This window comes from Apium graveolens, chromosome 1 (genome assembly GCF_009905375.1).
Source record: "Apium graveolens cultivar Ventura chromosome 1, ASM990537v1, whole genome shotgun sequence".
In the NCBI taxonomy this organism is placed as follows: domain Eukaryota; kingdom Viridiplantae; phylum Streptophyta; class Magnoliopsida; order Apiales; family Apiaceae; genus Apium; species Apium graveolens.
Window position 1 is genome coordinate 7,885,883 of NC_133647.1, and position 6,308 is coordinate 7,892,190.

The following is a 6,308-nucleotide window of genomic DNA, read 5'->3' on the forward strand; positions in this document are numbered from 1 at the left end:
AAATTCTTTACACTTTTGAACTGAGATTGCCTACCTTTACCTTCTGACTGTTTCCACCGATTAGAAGTCCCAATTTCTCCATGATTCAGCAAATATTGACTTTGTTATTTCAAGAGCCACCTTAGAGTGGTAGCTGCCCAGTCTAGTTCTTCATCAGAAATTCGAGCTGCATACAGTAATATGTTTATGTTATGTAATTATATCAACCATTGGTTACTATCATGAGCATACCTTGTTTCAGAAAGCCTCTCAGATCCCGCACTGCCCTGTTGCTCAAACAGCGTTCCACACTGCTTTATCTGATGATCGACATAAGTACATTCTACAAAAAAGAGAAGGAAAGAGTGAGTCCTAATTCAAGTGCATATTGTACTGAAAGCCTCGCATTTTATTTCTACTCATATCAGTTACTGTGTTATGTCATTGATCATGAGAAAAGTTAACGGCGTATCATACCCAAACTTTGGAATCTGTTCTCATCAGATGATAAGCCTCTTTAACTCGTCGATACACTGAGGACTGAGTGATTTCGTCATTGTTTAGCATTTGAATCAGCCGGTTGTGTTCTGAAGATGGTGGAGAACTACCAGCATCCCCATCCAAGAAACTGTGTAGAGTGCAAAAGAATCAAGTTCTTGTTTGTTCTTTTTTGTATTTTATTGATTCCTCAAGAGAACAAGTAGGATAATAAAGTTCTATATAGCTTCTTAATATACACTGTATAATCTTGATATCAGTACTTAAATCAGTTTCTGGGATCTCTTAATATGAACAGCACAATCACTACTGTTTGTGTGACCTGCTTAACTCCTTTCAGTTTCAGTTTTCCCAGGAAGAATGTAATGTGTCAGCTAGGCCCCTAATCTTCCTAGACCTAGGTCGAACTCATCGTTCACTACATAGATTACCCGCGAATTTAATCATTTTCGCTCCCAGGTCTCATCCGAACTAGATGATGTATTTAAGCCTAAAATATAATAGACCCTCAGTGAAAGACACACTAGTCACTACTAAAACCAATTGTGTCTTCCCTTAAGACTGAGCTGAACTATCTGCCAAATATAAGCATTGCATAAGAATATTCTTAGTCGAGTGTGTTATTCCTGCCAAATGTGATAAGGAGTTTTGTACATTCAATGTACTCTAGCTAGAGATGGTGTTATTTCTGTTGTTGGTAGCTAATTGCATTCTCTTGCAGTTACTTTCTCCTAGCTTGTTTATTTGTTTCAGTTCAGTGTATCATATAACTGTATCAACATTAGCTTCCTTCATTCTAATCAAGTTAGCAAGCATTATAGCCATTATCCAGGTGAGAATACTATCGATTGCAGGCGAAGTGACCATTGACCAATAGAACCTGGATCCTAACAAGTTTCGAAAATGTTCAGTCATAAAGAACCTGGATTACAACTTCTAGTTTCCTATTATTAACCTCAAAATGAGAGCAGGTGCCTCGCTCTAACACCTAGGAGTTGTCGAGGCATTAACCGCAACTTGTCAATTTATTTGGCTGACCCTTGGCCTTTAGACATACTCCCTCCGTCCCAAATTAAATTTCCTACTTAACTCTTACCGTAGCCAATATCACCCAAATTTGACTGAAAACAAACTATTCTTTTACATCTTGAAAACCTGAAATATACATTTTAAAGCAGATTTCATACTTTTAAAAGACATATTATATATAATTTTTTTCAAAGTATAATAATATTGGGTCAAATTTCGATCAATTTGACTGTAAAAAAAATCGAACATGACAGTTAATTTGGACGAAACAGTATTTCTTATCCATTTAACAGGAGGGGAGACACCTATCAAACCAAGAACTATAATTTTTGATCTTGTAGTCACAAAGACACACTAATAGCTATATATATCCTATAGTTCAGTTGTAAGTAACTATTAAAAAGCAGTTTAGACTGAGACTGAGAATCCTATCTAAGTCAATGAGGATATATAGATCTTAGTCAATGCAGTCTTCTGTATCCAACTACATAAGTAACAACTGTTAAAATATGCCTTTAATCGGTAAATGTCCCGAATGTGTAACATGTATTCTCAAGATCAATAAAACTTTTTTTTCAGTTCATTTTATGTGTTTTCTCTATACGTTTATTATCTTTCTTGCTTCCGTTATAACAACCACCATACACAAAGTAGTAAAACATAAATACTTTAGCCCTAAACTTAACAAGACATAACATGTAAAACATGGAAGGTACCTTTGAAGTTCAGAAATGGCTTTTTCAACTTCAGTTCTTGAAGGAACAGTTGCAAAACAGTGTCCTGATCATCATAGCTGCTGTTTGCCTTTATTTCCAGAACCCTTTTAACACTTAACTTGAATTATCAGTAAAAGAGGGAGAGAGATTAAGAGTGAAAAAGATGCAAGGAAGGAGATGATGAAACTGTGGTGATGGAGTTGATAATTTAAAGGGCTTCACAGGGCCACCATTACTTATTCTAAGCTTGGTTGACTGGTTGTTGTCAGTGGATTAGTGGAACATCTTTTCAGTACTTATTCTGCATGTTCCCGTTAAAAAAAAATAAAGATAACTTTGTTAGTTTATGAACTTTTTTAATTAGAAGTTAAATATGGAAAATTTATTTGAAAATATTTTTTTCTTGTAAATGAATTTTAAAAAAAAGAGTACTAATGGGGCTTAGCAAAATATTGGAGGGGGACGGAGCTGGATGGAATCTGTTTTCTAAAAAACTGAAATCGAAAATAATCGGTAAATATATTTGTAGTCGGATAATTGATAATTAATCGAATACTGATTAGATTTTGGATAAATTAAAAAATGTAATAAAATTTAATTTATTAAATTTGATATATTAATTTTAAAAAATATGAAGTAAATTTTCGAATTCTAAAATCAAATCAGAATATTTTATAACCAATAATCAAATAATTAATCAATAAATAAATTATTAGTTTTTAGAACATGGTGGAAGTAATAATTAGATACCATGATCAATATAATTCTCATTTTCAAAACATGGTGGAAATAATAATTCCCTCAATTGTACTACTTTCTTCTGAATCTTAGCCCCTAAGGAATATGGGTAAATTGGTCCTTTTTGGGGCGGCTTTTAACAAAGTTAATTAGCATTTCACCGGTAATATTTTACTTCCTACAGTAACAAGTAAATACTTAATACGCCTGACCTAATTTTTGTTTTCCGTGTTCGTACTTTAAGATTCAAGGAGAGAAAGAGTCTACCTACATATTTAATGTCAAGGTACATCTCAATTTAAAAACAAATCAATTATTTTATATTTATGTTGTATTAATATATTAGATTTAATAATATTAGAAGGGGCTACTAAATTTGAGAGGGAAAAATGATAATCGAAGGGAGGTAGAGAGCATATATTAGAGTTGCTTGGTGCAAATTTTACATTCACCAAAGCCATGTATTTAGGGGTGTTCATGGGTCGGGTTGGCCGGTTGGAGGCGTTTTTACGACCCGACCCAATTAATCGGTTTGAAAATTTTCGACCCAACCCGTAAAATATAAAATCGTAACTCAATCCTACCCGTCGTACATCGGTTTGGGTCGGGTTGGGTTGGTTTGAACGGATTGAATGATTATATAAAAAAAGTTTCAATACCATATATAATTGATAATTTCGAATAGTATAACTTACGATTATAGAACTATTCTTTAAATCTGATTATATTGAAATTTTAGTAATGTATATCATGTCGTAAATCATATACCATAACGAAATGTACAATAAATGAAAATAATTATATTGTATAATGTACAATTGCATATAATATAAAATTATATTTAAATTATCGAACGAGACTTAAGTTATATCAGGTTGGGTTGGGTTGGCCGAAAAAAACTTGAACCCGTACCCAACCCATTTAATGCGGTTTGAAATTTTTTTAACCCAACTATGGATCGGGTTTTTTTAAAACGGTTTAATCGGCCTAAAAGAGGTTGGGTTGGGTCGGTTTGATCGGGTTGACGAACCCATGAACACCCCTACATGTATTTATAGCCAAGGTGAAAAACAAAACATTCAATGCATTATCAAAATTTCTACTCCTAAGACTAATTTTACTATTTTACCATTGACTTAGAAATTACAATCAATTATAACACTCCCCTTTGATTGTCATTTAACATGGATCATAAATTGTCTCGTTAAAACCTTGTTCAAAGAAAAACCCAGTGGAATAAAAAATTTGACGAAGGAAAAAGAGTTCAATCCCCCCTTGGAAAAACTATTCATTCTCTGAATTTTGTTGTAACAAATCCCCGAGTCGACGCATTCCAGCGTTATGTCGTAATTTCCCAAATATTGAATTCGCTAATGATTTCGTGAATAAATCAGCAAGGTTGTCACATGACCGAATTTGTTGAACATCAATGTCACCATTCTTTTGAAGCTCATGAGTGTAGAAGAATTTTGGTGAAATGTGTTTCGTCCTGTCTCCTTTGATATATCCTTCTTTGAGTTGATCAATGCATGCAGTGTTGTCCTCAAACATGACAGTAGGACTTCTTGTGATGTTTTGTAATCCACATGATTCTTAAATATTCTTGATGATAGACCGCAACCAAACAATTCTCTATTGGATTCAATTCTACCAATACAGAGTCGCACACAAACACACAACAATATATTTGACGTGGAAAACCCACGTCCCAACTTGTATTATTAATCAAAACAATTATCAATATACATCAATACATAACACCTCAATGGTGTCCCAAACTGATACTTGAGCCAACCAATGCTCAAGCATCTCCCACACGATACCTAAACGACTACATCTCTTAAGCATACATCCGACTACATCTCTTAAGCATACATCAAAACAATAACATGACTATGTATTTTAGTCCTCACAAACTTAGCTAACAAGACATATCTAATCTGATTACAATAATAATTGTCTACCCATACAATTATTACTCATTCCCATTATGATAATAATTGTCAACACATACAATTATTACTCAATCCTATTATGATAATATTGTCAACAAATACAATTATTACCCAATCCAATTATGTCTTGTACACCAAGCCCATATCACATATTGGGTTTAACCCCAATAATCATCCCCTTCAACCCAATACTCCAGATCAGGTTGAATGGTAACCATCAAAATATCAATGTCCGTTCGCCGATGCCTCCCCTCAAACAGAACCATTCATCTCGTTGTTCCAACTTTTGAGAATCACTAAGGCCCGTTTAGTGACCTCCAATAACTCCAAACTACCGTTCTTCATCCTAACGACATATCCATCCACAAAATCATGTGCATCAACCACGAGTGCCTCTTTTCAGCATCACGAGTATCATCCAAAAATTTTCCCCTGGTTGATCAACCATCAAACCATCGAAACTATTGCAATGAACCTTGAACGTTCCTCCAACCCAATTCATCACGAACCTCGAACCTCAGCTCTTGATACCACTTGTTAGGAGGAAAAACACACACATATTCGAGATTTAATTCTACCAATACAGAGTACGCACACAACACACATATATTTGACGTGAAAAACCCACGTCCCAACTTGTATTATTATCAAAATAATTATTAATAATACATCAATACATAACACCTCAATGGTGTCCGAAACTGATATCTGAGCCAACCAATACTCAAGCATCTCCCGCACGATACCTAAGACGACTACATCTCTTAAGCATACATCAAAATAATAACATGACTATGTCTATATAGCCATCACAAACTTAGCCAACAAGACATACCTAATCTGATTACAATAATAATCTGCCCATACAATTATTACCCATTCCCATTATGAATAATTGTCAACACATATAATTATTACTCAATCCCATTATAATAATAATTGTCAACAAATACAATTATTACCCAATCCAATTATGTCTTATACACCAAGCCCATATCTCATATTGGGTTTAACCCCAATAGTTTGCTTCGTGGATTTTCTGGAAATGGCTGCACCGCAATATGTAAACATATCCAGTTTGTGATTTGCCAAAATGAGGATCTGACAATATCCAGCGTCTGCATATCCGATCAACTGAGATGTTGAGTTTTTCGGGAAGAATAATCCAAAGTTTGTTGTTCCACGAAGATAACAGAATATATTTTGATCTCATTCCAATGTCGTCCATCGGATCAGAGCTAAATCTAGCCAATAAATTCATAGCAAATATAATATATGGCCTTGTATTATTTGCAAGATACATAAGTGCACCAATTGCACCTAGATATGGGATTTCAAGATCAAGAACCTCTTCATCATCTTCTCGTGGTCGAAATGGATCTTTATCAGGCTC

General features: G+C 34.3%; 1 long non-coding RNA gene across 1 annotated transcript; it reads right to left on the bottom strand.

Moving 5' to 3' along the window:
- Nucleotides 1–275: 275 nt before the first annotated feature.
- Nucleotides 276–2,290, bottom strand: LOC141719108 (uncharacterized). The gene is made up of 3 exons (XR_012574035.1): nucleotides 2,223–2,290; nucleotides 457–607; nucleotides 276–322 (listed from the first exon to the last, which is right to left on the bottom strand). It is a non-coding gene; the product is annotated as an uncharacterized LOC141719108 (long non-coding RNA).
- Between the last annotated feature and the right edge of the window lie 4,018 nt (nucleotides 2,291–6,308).